Raw genomic sequence first — 13,833 nt, 5'->3', positions numbered from 1 at the left:
TTGGTCACAGTCCTATGGACAGATCTTGCATCAAAACCAAGCACTCTGTAACTTCATTTAATTTACTTGCTATCAGAAGGGTCAGGATATCTTTAAAAACAGCTTACCTAGCAAACTGTTTAGCAAGGATGCTTCTTGAGCTCCTACAATCACCAGAATTACAGCACCTTTTTTTCTTGCGCAAAGTTTCTCCTGAGACATAGGGGAATCAACTTGGGCTTTTGTTTTTGTTTTTCTAGGTTGTGTTTAAATGTCAAATATTCTCCATGCAGACAAAAGCACTTGCCAGACAATCAGGCTAGCAGAGTTAAACTTAAATGTTCACAGGTGATTTATTTGGTAGCAGAGTAAATTACACAACTTCTTTATATCAGCCTTGTCAACAGCAAAATGAAGCCATTTACCAAAAAGCCATATTGATACAGGATGCTTCTGCAGTGCAGAACTGAAATCTGACAGATAGATATCAAGAAATACCATCTGTGCTATGATTTATTACAATGCTAAAGTAAAAGGCTGTTAGACTGCTTTGAAAATACTAGATGCATTAAAAGCTAAATGCAGCATTTGCTACTGCGTTTTGTTATTTAAATGTATTTTCCATGTATCTGCCTCTAAAATGCATTGTCGTTTCAGGAAAAAAAGGATTTTTCTTAAGTCTGATTTGTTTTGAATCATGGGAAAGTTAGACATCAGGTTATTGAAACTTCAACCAACATTCAGAACAGTTTAATTACAGAGCATCCTTGCAATTAGACCCAGTAGGAAACTTATCCTTGACTAAAACATTTCCTTATTTTGTTCCTTATTTTTAAGGCCAACTTCTTCAGTAATGAGTCAATTGTGAATCACTGCATTGGAACAAATGGATATTAAGTTAAAAAGAAGAAAGCAAAGCCTCTTGTTACTAGTGAGATATCAACTAAATTTGAGCTTGGTCTTTTAAAAAAGCTTTATCAAAGTAAGTGTCAAGATTTTGTAATAGGATACCAGTAGAACATCAAATGCCACCAAAGTATAGAATAAGGATGCAGATAAATTCTATGTTTAAACTAAATTTTAAGTTTTATTTTTCTTTATTATTTTTCCTTTTAATTAAACCGTTCAATCTTACCTTTTTCCGGTTTTCATTATCTCCATAATTTGGGATTTGAATTCCAGTTCTTATGAGCAGGAGATACAATCCTTTAATGGCTTCTGTTTTCTAAACTGAATTTCTGAGTAAATGGTTGCCCTTACAAAGTCATAATTATTTCTAATGGTTTGTAAATAAATGCTTCTTTAATCCTCTTATCACTTTGCTTTGACTCAAAATAATAACAGAATTGGAAGACAGAGAGTCAAACAGGGGTCCGTGCTGTTTGCCCATATCTCCAAACCCACACTTCCATTCTCTTTTGGTAATGCTGAGGCCAGGAGCCTGCAAACTACTTTCTTGCCTTGCCAGCTGGCTCTCTGTCATATTTTATGTAAGTAGCAGTAGAGAGAAACCACAAAGCTGGAGGATGAAAAATGGGACTTGTTCTTCCTGCTTGCTGTTTCTTTGCTTCTTGTCTGCTTCCAGTTCCTGGGAGCATCTGTTCTAGTTTCCTCGTTGCTCAAGCAAACACCATGCAATGGGTCAGCTTAAACAGTGGGGATTTATTGGCTCCTGGTTTTGAGGCTAGGAAAATGTCCAAATCAGGGTATCATCAAGGCAATGCTTTCTTCCCAAAGACTGGCATTCTGAGGCTGACTACAGGCAATCCTTGGTCCCAGGCTCCTCTGTCATGTGGCAATGCCTATGGTGGCCTCTCCTGGCCTCTCCATTCTCTGTTTGGGTTCCATTGACTTTCAGCTTCTGGCTGCTTCCTCTGTGACTTTTTTCTCTTTCTGTGATCTTCCCTATAAAGGCTTCAGTAATAGGTTTAAGATCCATCCTGATTCAGTTATGTGGCACTTTAACTGAAGGAACCCCATTATTAGGACCTACTTATAATGGATTCATACCCTCAGGACTGGATTAAGTTTAAAAGCATGCTTTTCAGGGGGTACTTAGCTACAAACCACCACAGCATCCCCCTATCATCTTGCAATAGCAGTTCCTTCCTAAAGTGTCAGTTGAATATAGTTTGTAATTATCTGACACTTGATGGACCAGCCTCATTACAGTCCTTCAGAGACACCCTTCTAAGAGTGTATGCTGTACTCTTGTTGTAGATGATGAGATTCTGGGGCCCATAGGGCTTCTTCAATCAGCTGTTTTGTGAGGAGCAATCTGTCTACATGATATCCTTCTCTTCTTCTTTCTTTTTTAAAGGTAAAAGGATCTCCCCACCCCCCAAAAAAAGACTAGGGTGAGAAATATGCAAGTAGCCATAATATTGAAAAATTAGAAATTCAACTTGACCCCCAAGTACCTTAATGGTAATTGCTAACATTTATTGAGCTCTTCCTGTGTACCACACTTTGCGGTGAACTTTACACGCATTATCTCATTGAATCTTCACAATAACTCTATGAGTAGATAATATCATTCTCTACATTTTGCAGATACAGAAACGGAGATGTAGAAAGAGTTATTTAACTCAGAGACACACAGCTAGTGTATTAGCATCCTAGGGCTGCTATAACAAAACCCATATATTTGGTGACTTAAAGCAACAGGTATTTATTCCATCACAGTTCTGGCAGCGGAAGTTCAACACTAAGTTGTCAGCAGGATTGGTTCTCCCTATAGGCACTGAGGGAGAGTCTGTTCCATGCCTCTCTTCTGGCTTCTGTGGGCTGCAGCGATCCTTGGGGTTCCTTGGTATGGTAGATTGAAGAGTGTCTCCCAGAAAGACATCTTCAAGTCCTACCCCTGCCCTGTGGGTGTGAACTCATTTGAAAAGCCTATTATGATGAAGCTAAATTGAATCACTATGGGCCTGAATCTAGTATGACTGGAGTCCTTTAAGGAAAGAAAATTTGGACACAGACACAAGCCACAGACAGAGACAGATTGGCCATGTGATGGAGGCAGAGATTGCTTGCCAGCCAGCTACCACCAGAATGCTACAGACTTCAGAGGAGGCATGGCCTGCCAATACCTTGATTCTGGACCCCTAGCTACCAACTGTGAGCCAACCGGTGTGTGTGTTTTTGTTACCACAGTCTTGGAAAACTAAGACACTTGGCTTAGACCTGCATCCCTCCTATCCTTGCCTCCAACATCACATGGCCTTCTTCTCTCTCGGTCTCTGTGCCTTCTCTTTTTCTGTCTCTTATAAGGATATTCATCATCGGGTTTAGGGCCTGCCTTAATGCAGTGTGATCTCATCTTTAGGTCCTTTCCGAAGATCCTTATTCCAATTAAGGTCACATTCTGAGCTTTCAGATGGGCGTATCTTTTGGGGACCGGAATCCAACCCACTAGAGCTAGTAAGTGATAGAACCAGGGATTCTTACACAGGTCTGTTTTGACTTCACTAGTCAATCTTTGATCCACTATCCTATACTGCTCTTTTTAACTAAGCTTTATATATAGTAAATACTCAATAAAAGGTTAATGGCTGAATGAGAATTAATGAATAAATAAAATTCTTGGACAGTCTCTTGGAGTTGATTGTACTTGAGTCTGTTCTAAAGTCGGAGTATTTTCTTTCCGAGTAATTACTCTGCGTGCAGTTACTATTCCTTCTACAAAGATGTCACTAACTTGCCACTTCCTCCTTGTCATTATCCAGTTTCTCTTTGATCTCTCACTATCTGTTGTCTAAAAAAAAGCAGGAACCAAAGTCAAATTACAAATTCGCACAGGAAAGAATTAGAGGGGTATGGTCAGAGTGTCCCACTAATATTGTGAAATCAGTCAATACCAGACTCAACTCTGCTGATCAAAGGACAAAATTAGCCATCGCAGGCCTCTCTCATGTCTCTGTTCTTAAATTCTCAAGTAACCCTAACCCACTTCTCATGCTTTCCAAAAACACCCTAGAAAAATTCCTAGGACAAAACAGTAGAAAGGCCACAGAATTTTCTTTGTCATTTACTGCATGAGCCCCAGGATGTTTCTGAGGTGGTTAGCCTTTCAGTTCTGTGTTCCAGAGGTATAAGGGCAAGAAAAAGAGGAGGCAGAAATCAAGACTTTTGTCCCGAGTATTTTTTTAAATTGTGGTAATATAAATGGTGAATAACATGTATGAGATAAAATATCCGGTCAATGCTGTGAGCTCTTTCTTTTGAAAATTATTTCTAAAAACTGTGCAGTAAAAGCACTGCATACAAAACTATTCATCATAGGGTGCATGCGTGGTTCAGGGGTAGAATGCTCGCCTTCCATGCAGGAGACCTGGACAATGCACCCCCACCAAAAAAAAAAACAACTATTAATCATGTGATATTGCATCTGTTTTTATACACGGAGGATGAATAACATATTTCTACAGTTAAAAATGTAAAAACATTTAAAAGTAAATTCAGAAAATATATGTTGTTGAAATCTTTCTCTCTCTTTCTAATTGTAATATGTCAAATACAATCATGTTCCTAAACAGCAACAGAAGAAGGTTTTTAGATACATTGCATGAAATTAAATGCTTCTCACATTATCTGATTATCCTCATTATTCCCACTAGAGCAGGGCTGGGATAGGGAGTGAGGGGCAGAGTAAGGGGTTGCCTGTTTGTTTTATACATGATGTTCAGCTTTTCTGAACCGTTCTGCCTTCCCCATGGGAAAGTAGATAGTGATACTTCACTTACTGAGAAGTCAATGTCCATGTGTTTTTCAGGACAATTCTAATTTCTAATATTCTGTCCTATTAAAGATCAAACAAATGTGTCCACATATGTTACGATCTTGCCACTTTAGAACACAGAAAATTTACCTTCCTGAACTGATATTTGGTGCATCCTGGGCAAACCCCAGGCTTTACATATCCTAGAAGTTCACTTCTTCCTCCTTCGACCCTTAATCTTCCTCAAATGAACTGGACCCTAGGGTTAGGCTTCAGCCTAGGTGACTCTTGGGAAGATAGGAAGAGGGAGATAGCATGATTACCTATTGTGATGCAGGCCCTAAGATACTGTACCTCATTTCACCTTCACCACAGCCCTGAGAAGGGAATATTATTGCCTTTGTTTGGATAGCTACAGAGCCTGAGATTCAGGGAGGCAAGCAACTGCCAAGCCAGAGTGCTGAGTGAGTAGGTGGCAAAGTCAACATATTAATTCAGGCCCATCCTATTCTTTTCATTACAGGTTTTCCCAGCTGTATTGCCTGGCACACCATCCCCATTCTCTGACTGGAGCCCATGCTGAATCCAGGGTATTTTGGCTGATATTCTGGTAGCCATATTAACTTCTTGGCAGCCTTTTCTCCAGGCCTTGGTCCTGCCCCAGTGGGAGGCTTATTGCCAGCTATTGCCAGATCTGCTGCAATGGCACCATTATCTTTATGACATGCAAGGTCTCCTGTCACCTAGACTTCTTTATGCTCCCCTCCTTGGATTGAAGGTCCTAACACCAACAATTTCCTGAATTACACTTGAGCTGGACATTGCACCTACAACTGCCCGCTCTTCTCCCTGTACTCATCTTGGCTGCACACCCCAGTAAATGAGTCCCTACCGAGTCCCAGCTTTCTCTCCATCCCTGCTGGTCTAACAGTGCCATGGTCTCAGGATGGCTTATGCCCAAGCTCACCCAAATTTCAGCACATCCTACTTCATCTCTGCAGCAACCTATAACGATGGAGAGATACTGCTACTTTAACTTCTAGGACACATCTGTTTCCTAGTTTTCTCCCCACTCCAGTGACTACTCTTTCTCATTCTCCTTCATTATATTCTCTTCTCACGCCAACTCCTTAAAAGCCAATGTTCTTCTGGATTTTGTCCAAAGCTCTGTGGCTTTCTCAGCCTACTATCAGATGTGATCTCATCCATTGCCATGGTTTAAATCAGGCCAAATCTGAATCACTGCCTGTTTTGTAAATAAAATGTATTTACCTATTGCTTACAGCTGTTTTTGTGCTACAACAGCAGAATTGAATAGTTTGACTGACTGTATGGTCTGCAAAACCTAAAATATTTACTCTCTGGCCCTTTACAGAAAAAGTTTGCTGAAGGCTGGTTTGAACGATCACTTCTACATTAAAAATTCCAACATCAGTTATTGCACTTAGCTCAATGGGAGACTGAGCAGAGGCAGAAAGCAAAGTCTGAGGATCAAGTGCAGGATCAAAGTTAGAAATCAATGAGCAGTCAGGGGTTCAGTCCATGACCTAAAAAGCCACGCTTAGGTTGACCAACCAATGTCTACACTGCTAGGAGCCACTCACAAGACTACCAGGTGTCTGTTACAGCTCTTTGTTGATTGGTAATCCCTAATTAAGGAAGGGGATATAAGTGAGGGAACAATTTCAACAGGAATGAAAAGTAGAGAAGATAATGAGTTTGACTTCCAGATCTTTTCAATTGGCTGTTCCAAGGGGACAGCCAGTTTATGTTAACATAGGAGTCAGATATACTAGACTGATGCTCAAGAGGCAACCCTGGGGCTATAGATTTGGGAACTACCACCGTTTAGGGCATAGTTAACACCTGGTTTAAGAATGAGATCAACTAGCAAACATGTTTAGAATGTATTTTAGCACTCTAAATGTAAAGGAGGTCAAGGTAAATTAATATCTTCTCCATTGTAACACTAAGTTCCAAATTTGGTAAATGCTGATATCTGTTTAAGAAAAGAGATAAGGGAATCCACAGAAGAAGACAAAAGAACTATGCCCAAAGTACTCAGTGATGGGGCTCAGATGCTAAAAATCTTTGTGACTGCAGGAACTGCTATGGCTTTAGCCAATCAACCCTGTCACTGTAGATAGTCTGATAGAAAGGAAAGCAATTTGCTGATCCATATAGATCAGAAGTTTAGATCAATTTCAGCACTCATTCTCAATAGTGAATTCTTTTATCTGAAATACCTGTATAACTTTTCCTACACCCAGTAAATTTTTTTCTCTTTAAGTATTTTTTTGTTTTCTTTTGGCAAATAAATATAGTTATATATCAATTGAAATATATCATTTTTGTTTATATGTAATGAGTTTATTAGTTTCAATAAATAAATATTTTATTTTGGAATGATTTTAGATTTACAGAAAAGCCACAAAGATAGCACAGAAACTTCCCATATGCCTCACATAGTGTCCCTACTTTTAGTGTCCTTCCTAACAGTGGTACATTTGTCAACATTAAGAAACTATTATGAGGCATTACTGTTAACTAAACTCTGGATTTTATTTGGATCTCACCAGTTGTCTACTACTGTTCATTTATTCTTCCAGGAGCCTGTGCATCCACTCATCAGGTCCCCTTAGTCTCCTCTTCTCTAAGACAATTTAACAGTCTTTCCTTGTTTTTCATGACAGTGACCGTTTTGAAGAGTACCAGTCAGATATTTGATTGAACGTCCTTCAATAGGTTTATCTGACATTTTCTCATGATTGGACTGAGATTATGGGTTTTGGAGAACACCACCAAGGTGAAGCAGCCTTCTCATCATGTCACATTCAGGGATACATGATGTCAACACGAGTTATTACTGGTGATGTTAACCTTGATCATTTGGTTAAGGTAGGGTTGCCAGGGTTCTCCAATATCAAGTTACTGTATTTCCTCTTTCTATACTCGTCCTCTCTGGAAACAAGTCACTCTGTCCAGTCTACAGTCTGTGTCATTAAGCTACACCTCCTGGAGAAGGGAATATTTATTGATATTACTTGAAATTCTTCTTTAGGGAAGATTTGTCTCTTCTCCCCCATTTATTTATTTATTCAATCATTTATTGATATTAATATGGCCTAAAGGATATTTATTTTATACTTTGGGTTGCAATGCCATACTGTGCTTAATTCCTTTCGTGTTCAAAATATACCAGATTTGGTTATTGGGCAATCTTCCAGGTTGGCTCCTGCATCCTCTTGACATGTCCCCATCCTTTTGTCTTTCTCTCTCTCTTTTTTTTTTTTTAACTACTTTCTTGCTTTCTGGCACTACAGCTGCACCAAGCTCATCTTGTATTTTCTTCACTGGAATCAGTTACTTTGACATTACACCAATATTTTAACTATTAAGAATAAAGAAAAGCATTTGGCAGTTGCTCAAAAGTTAAACATAAAATTACCCTATGACTTAGCAATTTCACTCCTAGGTGTGTAACCAAAAGAACTGAAAACATATATCAACACAAAACATGAATGCTCTTATTAGCATTACTCATGGTATGCAAAAAGCAGAAATGATCCAAACACCCATCAACTGAGGAATGTATAAACAAGATCTGATGTGGTATATCTATACAATGGAATAATATTCATCAATAAAAAAGAACAAAGTGCCATTGCATGCAACAACATGGACAAGCCTTGGAAATGTTATGCCAAGTGAAAGAAACCAGCCACCAAAGGATATAATATTGCCTGATTCCATTTATACAAAATGTCCAGTATAGGCTAATTCATATAGACAAAAATTAGATTTGTGGCTGCCAGGGGCCAGTGGGAGAGAAGAGTAGAGAGCATTTGATGGTAGGGATGGACTTTCTTTTGGGCTGATGAAAACGTCCTAAAATTAGATAGTGGTGATAGTGGCACATTCTATGAATATACTAACAGGCTTGAATTGTGCACTTGAAAGGATCAATTTTATGAAATGTGAATTACATCTCAATAAAGCTGTTATTAAAGAAGAAAAGACCCCCTATATGAGACATGATATTCAGGGGTGTAAGTCTCCCTGGCACCATGGGATTGACAATGTCTACCTGACCAAAAGGAGGGGGTGGGGAAATGTAATAAAATAAGGTATTAGTGGCTAAAAGAGTTCAAATCAAGTTGAGGGGCTATTCTAGAAGTTACTCTTATGCAAGCTTCAGCTAGATATTGCTAATTGCCTTGGTATGACAAGCCCCAACCAACAGTATTTCTATAAACCCTAAAGAATACCAGAGCTTCACCTGAGACTTTGTAAAAGTTTCATCCACTAAGTTTATTTTTCAGAAACCTAAAATCTCCAGATTGTTCTTAGGCCGGATAAGCCCTGAAACCCAGAGTTACCAGTCTCTCCAAGAACATCAACTAGTTGTATCCCCCACCTCATAAGGTCAACACCCCTTTTCAACATGAAAAAGCTAGAATGGTCATTGCCCAAATATCCCTAAAGATTGGGAGAAGGATTAAAGGAGAAGGAAGAGTGTAACAGAGAAGATAGGATTTAACAAATGAGTATGATTGCTGAATCATTATATGGATATTTCTTTTTAGTCTCCAGTATCTTAGAGCAGCTAGAAGGTTATACCTGAAATGGTGGAACTATCATCCATACCATACGTTGAAATTTGTTCTAAAACTACTTGTCAAAATGTACTTTGAAATCCACTATCACTTTTTTGTATATTTCGCAATTTAAAAAATGTAAATAAATAAATACATAAAGTACTTTCTATTATTGCCCTTTGGATGTCTGAGAGCATTTGTCAATATATAAATGCACTGATATTTTCAAGTAAATAAATCTTTAAAATACTGAATAAATATGGCAATAATAATAATAACTTTTGATTGAATACCCACATGAAATTGATGATATTTGACCATCTTTGAGCTGCAAAGTGGCAATGTCATATGGTTCATTCTAACTGTAGGGGAAGTCCTTGAACATATAATTCCCAACAACAGAAAGATCTCCGTTGGCTTGAAAATAGTCTCAGTTTGATTAATTGAGTTGCTTTAGATCACAAAATAAGAACCTGTTAGAGTTAGAATTCAGATTCAAACCTGTCTATGGCACATTCCGTGCTCATTCTGCTGGTCCACACAGTCTCCTATTGGTAAAACGAGACTTGTAAATTTTTTACATAATGATTCTAAGCATTATATTCACGAAAGGTAGCCATATCCAAATGTACTTGCTTAGAAAGGGGCTGGGAGAATTGAACAACTCATATCCAACTTGGAGTAGACTTTTGGTGGAGCTAAACTCAGAGCTTAGTATCCTCTGGTTCAGAATTTTAAGTTAGAGTGTTCCTATACCTCTCTAGTGCTGACAGTATTGTCATTGCTAAGTAGCCGGGACTTTCCAGTTTTAAATCTTTGACTTTTCTATGACAAGAGAGTGAACGAGGGAATCCAGGACTTTAACCAAAATAGAAACAATCAATGATGTACAGATTGGGTAAGACTGTTAACTCTGAAATAACAAGCTGCTTTTAATCTTATTTGATTTGCTTCTAATTTTATGGCAGGGTTTCTCTACCCAATCTGGTCTTGCCAAAATTCCTCAGAGTTTGATATATGAGTGCAAACTTTAAATAACTAGAATTTTTTCTCCTCTGTCTTTTGGCAGTTCCCTCTCTTGCTTGATGCTTCCTTATCTTTCTGTGCCTATTGCTTCCAATTTTCTCCCTTGAACAGTTAGCAACAAGCCTCTTATTAGCGTTCACTGCATTAAATGTCATACAAATGATATGAAAAAATAAAGTCCATGCCATATCAGGAAACGTAGATTTATGTATTTTGTTTTGTTTTGTTTTTGACATTCTTTCAGAGGGGAAAAATTACGAATACAAAGTAAGAAAACCTATGTATTTTAAAGAAACACTTGCATTCCCAACCCATACCCTATTTTATTTTTCTCCTTAGAACCCAACACCATCTGACATAATATATTAGATTGTTTATGATCTTCCCATATTACAATGAAAACTCCACGAAGGCAGGGTTGTTTGCTTGCTGCCACATCCCTAGAGTCTAGAATAGAGTCCGATCTATAGCAGCTGCTCAGTAAATATTTGTCGGATAAACAAACGGATTTATAACTTAATAAAAGCAAATACAAAAGGAAACACTTCTGTTAAGGAGACTTTGGAGCCTTTTGTTCCCCAAAATTGTCTTCCAAATTGTTCCAATATTATACTTGACAGCAAAGAAAAAATACTTCATATTCAACCTGAAAATGCTAAGTCCTGATGCTGACAACCTCTGTAAGAGTGGCTGACTGGTCTGAAACAGGAGAAGAGGGTAGAGATTAAAAGATTTACTGAGGAGAGAGGAGCAACTATGGGCCCCTGGATAAGGGACTGGTAAAGGGCAGTGAAGGAAAGAAAAGAAGCTCATCCGACAAGAGCGGGGAATAAATTTTTCTTTCTTTATTTCCCTCCTCCTCCCTCTCATCTTTGAAGCATAGCTGATTTCTTTGTCTTCAAATTAATTGCAATTGTTAAAAAAGATATTAAGAATAAATTCTATTTTGAACAGTGCGAGTAGAGTACAACCCTTTTTGAAGGAACCTTGGTTTTTGAGTAGGAGAAGTGATTCTGAATGACTACAGAAGTCAGGCCACTGCTCAGAGCCAATTAGATTCAGTGGATGTACAGAATTTAGCAATCTCAAGTGAAATAATGAGCTCCCCCCACACACACTTAAATAGGCTCACTGTCACTTAATGACAAACTCTGTACTATTATGAGTTGGGGTATTTTTTTTTTTAGCAACGTTAGCCTGTCATTCACCCAAATGACATCTTCAAAAGTCAATTTCAAGATCACCTTAGCTGTCACTCAATCTTCTAAATCTTTCTAAATCCATTTAGAGCAAATCCGAAATCATAACAATTTAAGATATAAGTCTACACCTGTTGGCTATAAAATGTGGTTTATTACAACAAATACAATTGTAAACCTGTATGCCCCACTGCTGCTTTTATGGTCAACAGCAGGGACTCCTGACTCTTGATTTGATCCCTAATGTTTGTCTTGAACAGCATGCAACATTCTATTACCCTCAACCTGGGCCCTCTTGATTCTGGTGGATCATAAACTGCACTTTCATAAATCATGGCTGCCCTAAGAGAAACCATATTGTCCATGAAATGATTAAAAAGGAAACAAATCTCTGACAAAATGGTCTCTGAGAAAGCCCTGGCATTTCTCTCAAATGAGAATACAGGGTTCCCCTGCCAGAAATTTCCTGATCAGATTGCAAATCTAGTAATCAAATTCTGACTCCATAAATCTACCCCTTTTCATTTCAAATGAATGCATTTTATACTCATTTTATCTTCAACGCTGTGGAGTTTTGCTGTGAACAGTTAAATTGTAGCCATCCTTTTCCCCAGACAGTAACAATAATTTACACTCGTACAACTCATGACAGTTCGCAAAGTCCTCACACATAAAAATGTACTATTTGAATCCATGATAGAATACCTCTGAGCTAGGTATTATTAGTCCCAGTTTTACAGAGGAGGACATCGAGGCTTGGAAGTGTTCAGTAACTTGCAAAAAATCATACAGTGACCATTCTCCAACTCACTCCAGCCTCAGGCAGTTATGTCTTTGGCCGGCAGTCCTGTACTGTTTCTAATCAATGTATATAGCATGTACATGGATTTGAAACTCCAAGCACAAGAGAGTACAGTTTTGGACTTGGTCTTGCTGCAGACCCTGGTCAGTCAATCCTGGGCATTCTCACGCCCTCTGACCTATCACCCTTCCTTAAGCAATGCCTCAGCCCAGATCTGACAACTGGTGTATGTCTAGATTCTCTGGCACTGGAGCTCTGCCGAGAGTCCATTCCTGTTGATCTTGGCTTAAGATCTGACAAAACACCCAGCCCATGCCAGCTTCATCTCTTTAGGACTCAAGCACAGGATGCTTAATGGCTGGCTGGAAATTTGCCTAACCTGTAGAATTCCCCTACGACTATGATAGGACAGACCTACACCTATCTGGGCCAAGGTATTCTCTGGAGAATCCCATCAAAGTGTTCCAGGCACCAGACAAGATCTTGCCGAGATCAAGCCTTTGGAATGAATGGTTCTTAGAGAGCAAATGCCTACTGAACAAAGCTAAACAAGTTTATCTTGTTTAGTAGTTGTTTACCAAAACCCAAACTTGTTCTCCATCATCTGTTGGCAAAAAAGTGAGCAAATCACAGAACACCATGTTCTCAAGAGATTACTACCTTTTATTGGTATCCTTCAGATTTATATAAACCAAACAAGGAAATCCTCTGAGTCGGTTAGGATTCAGTCAGCTGCAGTCTCAGAAAACCCAAATTAGCAGCAGCCAAAAAACAATACGTTATTCTGTTATGTTAAAAGCTAAGAATCGATAGCAAAAAGTTACTATGAAAAATTCGTAAAAGTTCTTAGGAACATACTCCTAGCTGTTTGCTCTTCCAAACCAAATTATGGCCATGGTCCACCTGGATTGAAATGGCTGTTTGAGCTCCAGGTAACACTTCTATATTCCAGTCAGAATCTAGGAGAAGAAAAAGTTCAACAAAAATATTCCTCATCCCTTTTAAGACTTCCCAGAAGTCTCATATGACAATTTCACTTATATCATCACCATTGGCTAATATTTATATGGCCACAGTGAGCTGCAAGAATGGTAAAGATTTAGTCTTTATTCTGGGTAATGATGTGCCTCACCAAAAATTGAAGTTCTATTACTAAATAATATATACAAATGAATGTTGAGGAGCAACTAGAATTTTTTTGCCATATTCTTCATCCTCAAACGGCAGGGGGAAAAAGTTCACAAAGCAGGGAGTTCTTTCCTCCAGGACTCAATGACTTTCCTCCAGTAGTCAATATGAATCTCTCTCTCTCTATCCATTTCTTGCACACTGGGATTCAAGCCACAGTTCACAAATGCAACTTGGTGCCCAGCTGGCTATGAAAGAACTCCCAAGGAATTTATTTAAAATATAGATTCTTGGGCCTCAAACTTTGAGATTCTGATTCAGAAGATCTGGGGAAGAATTCTGAAAGTACCGTCTTAAAAATAAATACAGAAAACTCTCTGT

General features: G+C 38.6%; 1 long non-coding RNA gene across 2 annotated transcripts in view; it reads right to left on the bottom strand.

Annotated features, from left to right (window-relative positions):
- The window catches only part of LOC143679265 (uncharacterized), an 85,984-nt gene extending 80,896 nt beyond the window's left edge, over positions 1 to 5,088 (bottom strand). Inside the window, exon 1 of one of the 2 annotated variants that reach the window (XR_013173619.1) lies at positions 4,850 to 5,088. This is a non-coding gene — a long non-coding RNA (uncharacterized LOC143679265). The remainder of the gene's footprint in view (positions 1 to 4,849) is intronic. The other variant, XR_013173618.1, reaches the window with a different exon arrangement.
- Between the last annotated feature and the right edge of the window lie 8,745 nt (positions 5,089 to 13,833).

This window comes from Tamandua tetradactyla, chromosome 4, assembly GCF_023851605.1.
Source record: "Tamandua tetradactyla isolate mTamTet1 chromosome 4, mTamTet1.pri, whole genome shotgun sequence".
NCBI lineage: Eukaryota > Metazoa > Chordata > Mammalia > Pilosa > Myrmecophagidae > Tamandua > Tamandua tetradactyla.
This window is presented reverse-complemented; position numbering and strand designations above follow the sequence as displayed.